This window comes from Kogia breviceps, chromosome 15 (assembly GCF_026419965.1).
Source record: "Kogia breviceps isolate mKogBre1 chromosome 15, mKogBre1 haplotype 1, whole genome shotgun sequence".
Taxonomy (NCBI): Eukaryota; Metazoa; Chordata; class Mammalia; order Artiodactyla; family Physeteridae; genus Kogia; species Kogia breviceps.
The window spans coordinates 12,615,829-12,628,331 of record NC_081324.1 but is presented as its reverse complement, the minus strand read 5'-3'; the positions used below and the strand labels follow the sequence as shown (position 1 = coordinate 12,628,331).

The 12,503-nt window shown below is 43.5% G+C and overlaps 1 long non-coding RNA gene across 2 annotated transcripts in view; it reads left to right on the top strand.

Moving 5' to 3' along the window:
- Positions 1 to 12,503, top strand: part of LOC136792641 (uncharacterized) — an 81,222-nt gene that overhangs the window by 35,877 nt on the left and 32,842 nt on the right. Inside the window, exon 3 of one of the 2 annotated variants that reach the window (XR_010836723.1) lies at positions 1,228 to 1,264. The exons of the other annotated variant lie outside the window; for it this stretch is intronic. This is a non-coding gene — a long non-coding RNA (uncharacterized lncRNA). Of the gene's footprint in view, positions 1 to 1,227; positions 1,265 to 12,503 lie in introns of those variants that run through there. 2 annotated transcript variants of the gene reach the window in all.

Sequence of the window (12,503 nt, the reverse complement as noted above, 5' to 3'; positions counted from 1 at the left end):
CCCTCTCAAGAAAGAATTTAAGGGAGTTCGGGCTGTTTTACAACACTTGAGTCCTAAGAATAATTCCTTAGGCTGCTGTAACAGAGGGCTTTGCAAATTAAGGGTCTTGAAGCAGATTCTCCCAGGAGGACAGCTGGGCACTGCTCTTGACCAGGGGTAGGCAGAACCATGGCTTACCTGGCTGGGAACATTCTACCCGAGTCACCACATCTGAGGGGGTCAAGGTTATTAAGAATCTGCTTGTTCGGGGCTTCCCTGGTGGCGCAGTGGTTGAGAGTCAGCCCGCCGATGCGGGGGACGCGGGTTCGCGCCCCGGTCCGGGAGGATCCCACGTGCCGCGGAGCGGCTGGGCCCGTGAGCCATGGCCGCTGAGCCTGCGCGTCCGGAGCCTGTGCTCCGCAACGGGAGAGGCCACAGCGGTGAGAGGCCCGCGTACGGAAAAAAAAAAAAAAAAAAAAAAAAGAATCTGCATGTTCGGTCCCAAACTATTTTATAGAAAAGCAAGTTCACTGGGCAATCAATCTCTACTTTCTTGTCTCTTTCGTGCACAAGACTCTAGTAAAACCCTCACACTCAAGTGATACAGGGTAGGGTTCCCACCAAAGTCTCACCCATTTAATACCGTAACCTTCTGGCAGCTGGGGTGGCACTGACATACTCACCCCAAGAGGGCCCCCTCTTCTGCTGACCATCTCTCTCTCCCAGGCCTGACTTATTCTGGATGGTTAAAGCTTCATCTTATGAATGGATAAAGAAGATGTGGCACTTATATACAGTGGAATATTACTCAGCCATAAAAAGAAACGAAATTGAGTTATTTGTAGTGAGGTGGATGGACCTAGAGACTGTCATACAGAGTGAAGTAAGTCAGAAAGAGAAAAACAAATACCATATGCTAACATATATATATGGAATCTTAAAAAAAAAAAAGGTTCTGAAGAACCTAGGGGCAGGACAGGAATAAAGACACAGACGTAGAGAATGGACTTGAGGACATGGGGAGGGGGAAGGGTAAGCTGGGACGAAGTGAGAGAGTGGCATGGACACATATACACTACCAAATGTAAAACAGCTAGCTAGTGGGAAGCAGCCGAATAGCACAGGGAGATCAGCTCGGTGCTTTGTGACCACCTAGAGGGGTGGGATGGGGAGGGTGGGAGGGAGACGCAAGAGGGAGGGGATACAGGGATCCATGTATACATATAGCTGATTCACTTTGTTACACAGCAGAAACCAACGCACCATTGTAAAGCAATTATACTCCAATGAAGATGTTAAAAAAAGAAAACTTCATCTTAGTGCGGCGTTCTCTAAAGAAGAGTCCAGATGTTTCTCCTGGAGGTTCGTTCACTTTCTTCCCTATGTACGTAGTCATCTTGTAGAATGTCGTGTTGTTCCACCTGGTTAGAGAAAGACTTCAGATTTACCTCTTTTTAAAGATCTGGTGGTGGTGGTTTCTACAGCGCCGATCCCAGGCCAAACTGTGGTGTGATGTGAGCCACAGTTTTCTCTGGAGCTCCCCAGCCGTGTCACTGGAGTCTCTCTCCCATATTTTGGGTCTTAAGCTCTTTCCCAAACAAAATCCCTCTCAAGACAAACCCTGAAACCGCATCATGCCAAATGTAAATGGAGCTCAACTAGTTACCTCTAACATTTTCAAAGAGGTCAGTTTCTGAAAGCAAAGGAATCATGTGCCTCAGTATTTTAGGGGCTAGCAAACAAGTGAGAGAGTTTATTGATCAAAGAAGCCCTCCTGGTGCACCAAAAATCACATTAAATAAGCAAATTACAGTTTGTAATGTTCCCCGCTACCCTATTTTAATATCTCAGAATAGGCAAATTGGGATTTAAAACAATAACAACCACTGATGCATTCACTGTCTCAATTCCAGCTTCTAGGCATGATAAGCCTGCCCTCAGCCCTCAGTATAGCAACAAGCAATTTATACACCACATCACCTAAACATCAAATCCTTCCTTATGAAGAAAAGTTATATTTATAACTGGAAATGATAATTTTATTCTTATTTAATCCTCCAAAGGGCTGACCACAGAAAACTGAGCATTGCAAACATTCGAAGGCTGTTTATTGGATGAATATCAGAATATTACCCACTAGTGGGCTGTCAGTTATTGCCTTGATGTCTGTCTCAAAACTGTGTTAACATACATCAGCTGATATTTCATACATATCTGAAGGGAGAAAGGATTTTGGGGGGGGGAAAGATATCTACTATTTTTTACTAAAATTTTGAATTTTCTGAGGAAGCCCAAAAAAGCCTATTTACTTGGACTGACCTAAAATGCAACACTTTTAATACCAACTAGATATATTTATGACCAGGCTTCCAAAATCATGTTCAACTTCACTCTTAAATTGACCTCTACATCAGCAATTTTTTTCCAAGTTCTTATTTTTAGCCATATTATCTTTCTTTTTCTTGCTGTTTTGGAAATGTTACTGATAATTAATACCAATCAATAGCTATTCGTTGAGCCCTAGTGCTTTATGTCTAGTTTTTAAAAGTCTTCATGTATATTATTGATTTCACCTTCACACATATCTGTGAAATAGCAAGAGGAGTGAAGAGCTGAATGTTTATCATGAAGCGGAAGGCATGGTTCATAAGCAGCTCTTCTGAGAGACCTAGCTTGGACGGCAGGTGGAAAACGCGGTGAGAAACATGCAGATAGGGAGGAGTAATGTGGGAGAGAGAGCACGGTTTCTTCTTTCCTCCACTGGAGACATTTTTAAAATTTGGATTGTTCCTTGTCAGTTAAATACCCATATGCTTTTTTTTTTTTTGGTGGTATGCGGGCCTCTCACTGTTGTGGCCTCTCCCGTTGCGGAGCACAGGCTCCGGACGCGCAGGCTCAGCGGCCATGGCTCACGGGCCCAGCCGCTCCGCGGCACGCGGGATCCTCCCGGACCGGGGCACGAACCTGCGTCCCCTGCATCGGCAGGCGGACTCTCAACCACTGCGCCACCAGGGAAGCCCCCCATATGCTTTTTGAGCCAAATCTGATTTTAAAAGAAAATATTTAAGATATGGAACCACTACAGCACAAAGATTTGTGCTTTCTTGCATACCAAGCCTCTCTGAATTCTTGCCAATCTTGGAAAATCTGGTGGCTCTGAGTTTCTGTGGACTCTCAACACCCCTCTCTGGTATTTTGGACCTGGGTGAGTTACAGTGGAAACATATCCATACATATGCAGAAATGTCAATATTCAAGGAAAAGACAACTATACAGTATTTTGGAAGTTGCCTGGGAACCGATGCCGTAGGTTTGCACAAATTGAGCCTGATTTTGAAAGATCACGAGCGGATACTCCTCAGTTCATATGTGGGGTGTGGCCCTCAGAAAGTCCTATCAGAGAACACTGGCTTGATGGACCATTTCCTGTATTGTTATGGGGCGTCCAGACAATGTATTTTACACATTTACGGCTTAAACTGGTAACACCCCTGAGGTTAGCAATTTAGCGGTGGAATCAAGAGCCACAAAAATGTTCACCCCCTGCCACCCCAAAGCCCCATTCACTCCCGAGAATGGATCTCAAGAAATATGTTGTTAATTTTGAAATATTTTTGCTTAAAGATTTCTTCTTTTGCAGTGGATCTATAAAGAAGGATAGGTGTGAAAATAAGGGACATATCATAAATTATGCAATACTAGTTGAATAGCTTTATCAATTAATAGCATATTATCCAGTAGAATTTTATGCTGAAAAGTTGTAATTATGTAACACCATAGGTGAATGTTGATAATATAATATTCATTGGGAACAACAGAATACAAAATTGTCTGTGCCCTAAGATTATGTGTGTGTGTTTATATATATATATATATATATATATATATATATATATATATATATATAACACCAGTATCTCAAGAACAGAGTCTGAAAGGGAATGTAGAAAATCAGAACAGATGTTAGAATTGAGGTGTGGGGCTTTTTACTTTCAAAATCCCTTTTCGTGTATTTTTTTTTGGCTGCACTGTGAGACTTGTGGGATCTTAGTTCCCCGACCAGGGCTTGAACCTGGGGCCACGGCACTGAAAGCACTGAGTGCTAACCACTGGATTGCCAGGGCACTCCCCTCTTTCATGTTATTTTAACAGAGGTTTTATAATAAGTAAAAATTTGAAAAGATAAAATGCAACATTGGAACTACTATGAGGAAAGTCAAAATAAGAAGACAACAGATTGTCAGGCTCAGAAGTTGTCGGCTCGCGTCACTTTTGTGACACGATTGACTATAACGCTGTTTAAGTGCCTTTTGTCATACTGGGTTCTCCAACGCAAGCGCGGAGAGGACGTGTTTAATTGCTCAGTGGATGTGCTGGCGGGGGAGGACTTAGCAGCGTCCCATGTGCTTTAATAAAGACGTGCCTGTCAGACTTTTTCTCACCAGACCCACCGTGTGTTAACGACCTTTCCCCTGCCTTGGAGTGGATCATAGTACCATTGTCCCCTTTGTAATCCTTTAGCTGTGAAGGAGTTCAGATCTTGTCATCCCCAAAATACATGTCGCTTGTTTGGAGTTAAAGGCGTTTGAGAAACAGGTGGAAAGAAGAGCACTCTGACTCTTCTTTTCATCCTGAAAGCAGGAGATAAAGCTCCTGAGTGAAAGGTTCCCTCTCTGTACCAGGAGGAAGACATTCTTCTCACCAGCGATGCGGAGTTGGGGCTGAGAATCTGTACAAACACACCTCACGAAACTAACCCTCATCTTCCTAGTTACTGCTCCGCAAGTCACTACCCCAGCTCAAGCTCCTGTATCCTGTCATTTCTCTACAAACGGATTGTTCTTTGTTGAAGATGCTATATATATAAGCTGGAATTCTAAGTTGCCGGTTTCTGTTTTGTTTTGTTTTAATTTTATTTATTTGTATTTATTTATTTTTGGCTGCGCTGGGTCTTCATTGCTGCGCGCGGGCTTTCTCTAGTTGTGGCGAGCGGGGGCTGCTCTTCGTTGCAGTTCGCGGGCTTCTCGTTGGGTGGCTTCGCTTGCTGCGGAGCACGGGCTCTATGTGTACGGGCTCAGTAGTTGTGGCTCACGGACTCAGTAGTTGTGGCTCGCAGGCTCTAGAGTGCAGGCTCAGTACTTGAGGTGCACGGGCTTAGTTGCTCCGCGGCACGTGGGATCTTCCCGGACCAGGGCTCGAACCTGTGTCCCCTGCGATGGCAGGCGGATTCTTAACCACTGCGCCACCAGGGGAGTCCCTAAGTTGCTGTTTTGAGTTACTTTTCCTTTTGGTCTCTCCCGTGTGATGTGTGCTGCACGTGTTAGTAAACTCCTTCTCATGTTAATCTTTTTGTTAGAGTTCCAGCAGAAAATCTAAGGTGGGTGGAGGTAAAGTTTTGCCTCCGCTACAACTGCAAAAACGAATCCTAGAGGAACTATTTCTTGGGGAACTAGGGTATGATAAATACCACGGGGAGCCAGGAAGCAGGTCCAACACATGACACAACATCAGTATGAAAGACTAGGCTGCACTTTAGGTTACAGGGGGCAACGATGTGCTGTAGAGGAGAGGGAAGGAAGAGAGTATGAAGGAGGTGGTTTGGGGGACCTCAACCTTGAAGTTGGGACAGGACTTCAGCAAAGGGAGATGCAGAGAACTTCCCAGGAGGAGAAAGCTCAGGCAAGATCCAAGCCCTAGGGGAGTTCAGTGCGTGTCCCAGTCATGATTGGTTCTTAGGGATGAGACAACACATAACTGCTTTGGAAAGAAGGGAGGGGCATCGCCTTGTTCCCCTGTTCATTGTGTATAGCACAATCTGACATGAAGTGTGTACTCAATAAGTGAGCCTGAGAGAATGAATGAATGAAAACATGGACATAGGATGGACTGGAAAGGGTGGAAGCAGGGAACCCTGGGAAGAGGGGCAAAGACTTGAACCAGGGCAGCGTGGCCGTGAAAGAGAAGAATGTCAAGGGTGTGCAGTAGGAGAATTGATAGGAGAGTGGGAAAATAGCTTCAAGGTTGAAAACCTGGGAAACTGGGAAAGTAGAAGAGAGGGGGCAGCTGGAGTTGCGGCTAAAATCACAGAAGCAGCCATGGTTATTTCCATTCCAGAAACATAGGAATCCTCTCAATTCATAGCTCATAAAATAAAATTAAAGTGTGAGCACAAAAAAAATTATTACAAGGTACTATTTTTTTAACATCTTTATTGGAGTATAATTGCTTTACAATGGTGTGTTAGTTTCTGCTTTATAACAGAGTGAATCAGTTATACATATACATGTATCCCCACATCTCTTCCCTCTTGCGTCTCCTTCCCATCCTCCCTATCCCACCCCTCTAGGTGGTCACAAAGCACCAAGCTGATCTCCCTGTGCTATGCGGCTGCTTCCCACTAGCTATCTGTTTTACACTTGGCAGTGTGTATATGTCCCTGCCACTCTCTCACTTTGTCCCAGCTTACCCTTCCCTGTCCCCGTGTCCTCAAGTCCATTCTCTATGTCTGTGTCTTTATTCCTGTCCTACCCCTAGGTTCATCAGAACCATTTTTTTTTCTTTAGATTCCATATATATGTGTTAGCATATGGTCTTTTTTTTTCTCTTTCTGACTTACTTCACTCTGTATGACAGACTCTAGGTCCATCCACCTCACTACAAATAACTCAATTTCGTTTCTCTTTATGTCTGAGTAATATTCCATTGTATATATGAGCCACATCTTCTTTATCCATTCATCTGTCGATGGACACTGAGGGAGCTTCCATGTCCTGGCTATTGTAAACAGAGCTGCAATGAACATTTTGGTACATGACTCTTTTTGAATTATGGTTTTCTCAGGGTATATGCCCAGTAGTGGGATTTCTAGGTCATATGGTAGTTCTATTTGTAGTTTTTAAAGGAACCTCCATACTGTTCTCCATAGTGGCTGTATCAGTTTACATTCCCACCAACAATGCAAGAGGGTTCCCTTTTCTCCACACCCTCTCCAGCATTTATTGTTTGTAGATTTTTTTTTTTTTTTTTTTTTTTTTTTTTTTTTGTGGCACGCGGGCCTCACTGTTGTGGCCTCTCCCGTTCAGGCTCAGCGGCCATGGCTCACGGGCCCAGCCGCTCCGCGGCATGTGGGATCCTCCCAGACCGGGGCACGAACCCGTGTCCCCCGCATGGGCAGGCGGGCTCTCAACCACTGCGCCACCAGGGAAGCCCCTGTTTGTAGATTTTTTGATGATGGTCATTCTGACTGGTGTGAGGTGATAACCTCATTGTAGTTTACAAGGTACTATTATTGCCACATGGGACCAAGAGAAAATGGGAAGATGGGGGGAAAAAATCCCTCCGATGTAAATTGCTAAAGTTGCTTAGGAATAGCGGGGAGGAATCATTTTATGGAAATAAAGGGATCTCAGGAGTCCCTGAACATTCGTAAGTTATATTGAGACACAATTCATGCTGCCACCTGGTAGAGCTGTGCCTTTGTCCTCTTTGTCTGTTGTCATGGGCTACCAATCCTGGAGAGAAAACTAGCTCTGAAACAACTGATTAAATAAATTTAATTAACTTGGACAACATAAACGGGGCCTCATGGGACTTCTTTCTGTTTGGCCGGCCTGATACAGGCTGAAACTTGAGGACCACTGGGTTACAGTCTGGATAACTGTATTAGGGTTTTCCAGAGAAACAGAGCTAATAGGCTATATATATATATATATACATAAAAGGAGATTTATTACAGGAATTGGCTCAGCAGTTATGGAGGCTGCCGTCCCACGACCTGCCATCTGCAAGCAGGAGAACCATGAAAGTCGGCAGTGCAACTCAGTCAGAGTCCAAAGACCTGATAATCAGGGGCTGATGTGAAGTCCTGATCTGAGTCCGAAAGCCCTAGAATCAGGATCACCGACGTCTGAGGGCAGGAGAGGATGGATGTCTCAGCTCGAGCAGAGAGAGAACAAATCTGCTCTTCTTCCACCTGTTTGCTCTCTCTGGGCCCTCAGTGGATTAAATGATGCCCGTGCACACTGGGGAGGACAATCTGCTTTACTCCGTTCACCGATTCAAATGCTAATCTCTTCCAAAAAAACACCCTCAACAGAGGCATCCAGAAATAATGTTTTATTAGCTATCTGAGCATCCCTTAGCCCAGTCAAGCTGACACATAAAGTTAGCTGTCACAATAACTAAAACTGGTTTTTAGATTGAGCATCACAAATTGATTCCTCTCCCTTCTTTTGTTCATTCAATCACTGTTTCATTTCATCAGTATTTTATGGGGTACTTGCCAGATATCACCATATCTGCTGGGATGATAAAAGTAGTCAAGGTTTCTGCCCTTGGACAGAGTTGCAGATAAAATACAGGACACCCAGTTAAATTTGAATCTCAACAATGAAAACAATTTTTTTAGTATAATGTTGTTCCAAGTATTGCATGAAACATCCTAAAAGTTATTCTTTGTTTTTCTGAAATTGGAATGTAACTGGGTACAGCACCGTATTTTTATCTGCTAAACCTGGCCGCGTTGCTCCACGGCACTTATATTCTCATGGGGAATACAGACCAAAAAAAGTACACTTACTTAAAAAAGCAATGCTTTTCAGTGGTGATGTATGCAACTGAGAAATAACAAGGTATAATACGGTGAAGGGTGGCATTGGATAGGCAGGTTAGAGCAACCCTCTCTGAGGACCTGGGAGCCAGTTGTGTGTAGCTCTGAAGGGAGAAAATTCCAGACAAAAGGAACAGTTTAGTGCAAAGTCCCTAAGGCGAGAAAGATCTTAACATGTTCTAGGAATTGGCCAGAAGTCAGCATGGATGAGCACGGTGAGGAAGGGAGGCAGCAGGTGGGGATGTGAAGAGGCAAACAGGGGCTCGGGCGCTTAGGCCTTGGCCGGCCAGAGCAGAGAGTGAAATTCATCTCACTGGAGTGCTTTTAGCATAGAGGAGCCGCAAGACTGGCTTTGTGATTTTGGACGCTATCCTAGCTTCTGCGAGGAGGATGGTTTGTAGAAGGAGCAAGAGTGGGAAGCAGGAGGCGGGTCAGGAAGGGCTTGTTGAGGTCCAGGGAGGAGGTGGTACCAGCTGGGACACAGGGTGGTAGTAATGAATACAGGAAGAAGTGGATAAATTCGGGCTACGTTTTAGAGAGGAGTTGACAGGACTGGCTAACGGATGGCATGTGGTGGGTGGAGAGGAAGAGAAGCAACATGGGTGATGGCGCTTTTTACCGAGGTGGAAAAAGACTGGGGGTGGATAGGTTTTGGCCAGAGGAAATTGACTTTCTTTTTGGACAGGTTGCATTTAAGAAATCTATTAGATACTCAAGTTAGGAAATCAAGTACATGATTTCAGGGCTAGAGATATAAAGCTGGGAACTATCAGCACATACATAGTTTTTAAACCATGGAACGAATTAATGTTACCTAGGGGAGCATCTGTAGATAAACATAAAGGACCAAACAGGGCACTCCGACACTTAGAAGTCAAACCAAGGAGAAGGAGCCATCAAGGGGGCTGAAATAGGACAAAACCAGACAAGTAGGTACCTTAAAAGCCAAGGAGAAAATTCCAAGAGCAGGTGGTAGTGGTCAGTTGTGCTAAAAAGTCGAATAGAATAAAGTCAGAAATGTGGTCATTGCATTTACAACATGGAGGTCATTGCAACATTTTGAAGATCAGTTTTCATGGAACAGTGAGGTCAGAATCCTGTTTGCAGTAGGTCACAGAAATGAATGAAGGTGAGTTAAGTAGAGGCACCCATTATGAAGAACTCTTTGGAGAAGTTTTACCGTGAAAGAGAGAGAAGTAGGAATGATAGTTGGAGAAGGATTGAGGATCAAAGGGGAAAGATTAGCGATAGAAAGTACTAGAACGTATTTTATGTTGATGGGACTGATCTGATAGAAGGAGAGAAATGGATGCTACAAGAGAGAGAAGAGAAATTTGCAGGAGTGAAGTTCTTGAGGAAGAAGAGGGGATGAAATTAGTAGCAGCAGGGAAGAAGATGCCCTTTGATGTGACCAAGGACAGTTTATCCATGTAGTAAGAGAGAAGGCACAGAGTATAGATACAGAAGCAGGTAGATTTGGAGATTTGGTTAGGGGACAATGAGGAAGTCCCAGGAGGAAGTGTTTTTTAAAAAATTAATTTATTTACTTTTGACTGCGTTGGGTCTTTGTTGCTGCGCGCGGGGTTTGTCTAGTTGTGGCGACTAGGGGCTACTCTTTGTTGCAGTGTGCGTGCTTCTCATTGCAGTGGCTTCTCTTGTCGCGGAGCACGGGCTCTAGGCGTGTGGGCTTAAGTAGTTGTGGCACGCGGGTTCATAATTGTGGCTCGCAGGCTCTAGAGCACAGGCTCAGTAGTTGCGGCGCACGAGCTTAGTTGCTCCACGGCATGTGGGATCTTCCCGGACCAGGGCTGAAACCCATGTCCCCTGCGTTGGCAGGCGGATTCTTAACCACTGCACCACCAAGGAAGTCCCAGGAGGAAGTATTTTTTATTTAACAGCAGCTTCATCACAAAAATTGTGTGTGTGTATAATATTATAGCTCTCTGTATATATATATATTTGCAAATTATGTCAACTACCACTTCAGTTGAATCGAAGAGTATCACAGCTTGGTTGGATGCAATTACAAATTATGTGTCTGCCATGAACGATTTCAAATATATGTCTGCTCCATTCAGCTTCTTGTTTTAGAAACTGTGGTTTAAAAAGAAAAACATAACATGAAAACTGCCCTCTGAACAAAATTTTAAGTGTACAGTATTAACTATATGAACATTGTTGTAGAGCAACAGAACTTCATATTGGATGCCTGAAATTTTTTACCGGTTAATTTCCCCCACCCCCAATCCCTAGTAACCACTATTGTATTCTCTGCTTCTATGAGTTTGACTACTTTAGACACCTCATATAAGTGGAATCACACAGTATTTGTACTTCTGTGACTGGCTCATTTCGCTTAGCATAACGTCTTCATGTTATACATAATGCAGGATCTCTGTCCTTTTTTAAAAAAAAAAAATTTATTATTATTATTTTTTGCGGTACGCGGGCCTCTCACTGCTGTGGCCTCTCCCATCACGGAGCACAGGCTCCGGACTCGCAGGCTCAGCGGCCGTGGCTCACGGGCCCAGCCGCTCTGCAGCCTGCATGATCCTCCCGGACCGGGCCACGAGCCCGTGTCCCCTGCATCGGCAGGCGGACTCTCAACCACTGCGCCACCAGGGAAGCCCATCCGCCCTTTTTTAAGGCTGAATAATATTCCATTGTATGTAGGCCATATTTTGTTTATCCTTTCATCTGTCAATGGACATTTGAGTCGTTTCTACCTCTTGGCTATTGTGAATAATGCTGCAGTGAATATGGGAATGCGAATATCTCTTTGAGATCCTGTTTTCAATTCTTTTGGATAAATACTCAGAAGTGGGATTGCTGGATCATATAGTTGTTCTATTTTCAATCTTTTGAGGAGCCTCCGTACTGTTTCCACAGTGGCCGCACCAATTTGCATTTTCACCAACAGTGTACATGTCTTCCAATTTCTCCACATCCTTGTCAACACTGGTATTTTCTGTTTATTTTATAACGGCCATTCTAACAGGGATGAGGTGATATCTCATTGTGATTTTGATTGGCATTTTCATGATGATTAGTGATGTTGAGCATCTTTTCATACACTTGTTGGCCATTTTCATGTTTTCTTTAGAGAAATGTCTATCCAGAGCCTTTGCCCATTTTTTAATCAGGTTGTTTGGTTTTTTTGCTATTGAGTTGTAGGAGTTCCTTATATATTTTGGATACTAACATCTTATCAGATATATGATTCACGAATATTTTATCCCATTCTGTCGGTTGCCTTTTCACTCTGTGGATTGTTTCCTTTGCTGCACAGAAACGTTTTAGTTTACCATAGTCCCACTGCTCTATTTTTGCTTTGTTGCCTGTGCTTTTGGTGTCATAGCCAAGAACTCATTGCCCAGCCCATTTGGCTTCTTAACGGTATTAAGGGTGAGTGTATTATTTTGCCCATGGTGCAGTGATTCTCCAAAAATTATATTCACATTTTCCTGCAAAAACAATTTATTTTATTTTTAATGGTGACCTCTGAAACTGAATTTACAATAGAATTAGCAGTAACATCAGACGTTTCATGTTTAATAGAATGAACTACAAAAACTTTACACTGATTCCATGAATTGTATGAAACAACAAGAGCAACAAAAAAATCCATTATTGGTGTAAACTTTTCTTTTTGAGACATGTGATGCCATATCAAACCATTATCATTAACCATCTGCAAAGTTTTGTTGCTGCTAATAGAGCCAACGCTAACAGTGATTGCCTCATTTCTCATTTCTGCAAGAAAATTGAAATGAAAGGAAGCAAAATTAACTTAGGAGAATAGTTATTTTATATAAACAAAAAGTCATGCTTCACAGAGTGATGTAGATGACAGCTACACATGTCACATTGTTGTCTGGGGGAATAACTACTTAAAATCACCTCTTAAATACTACTT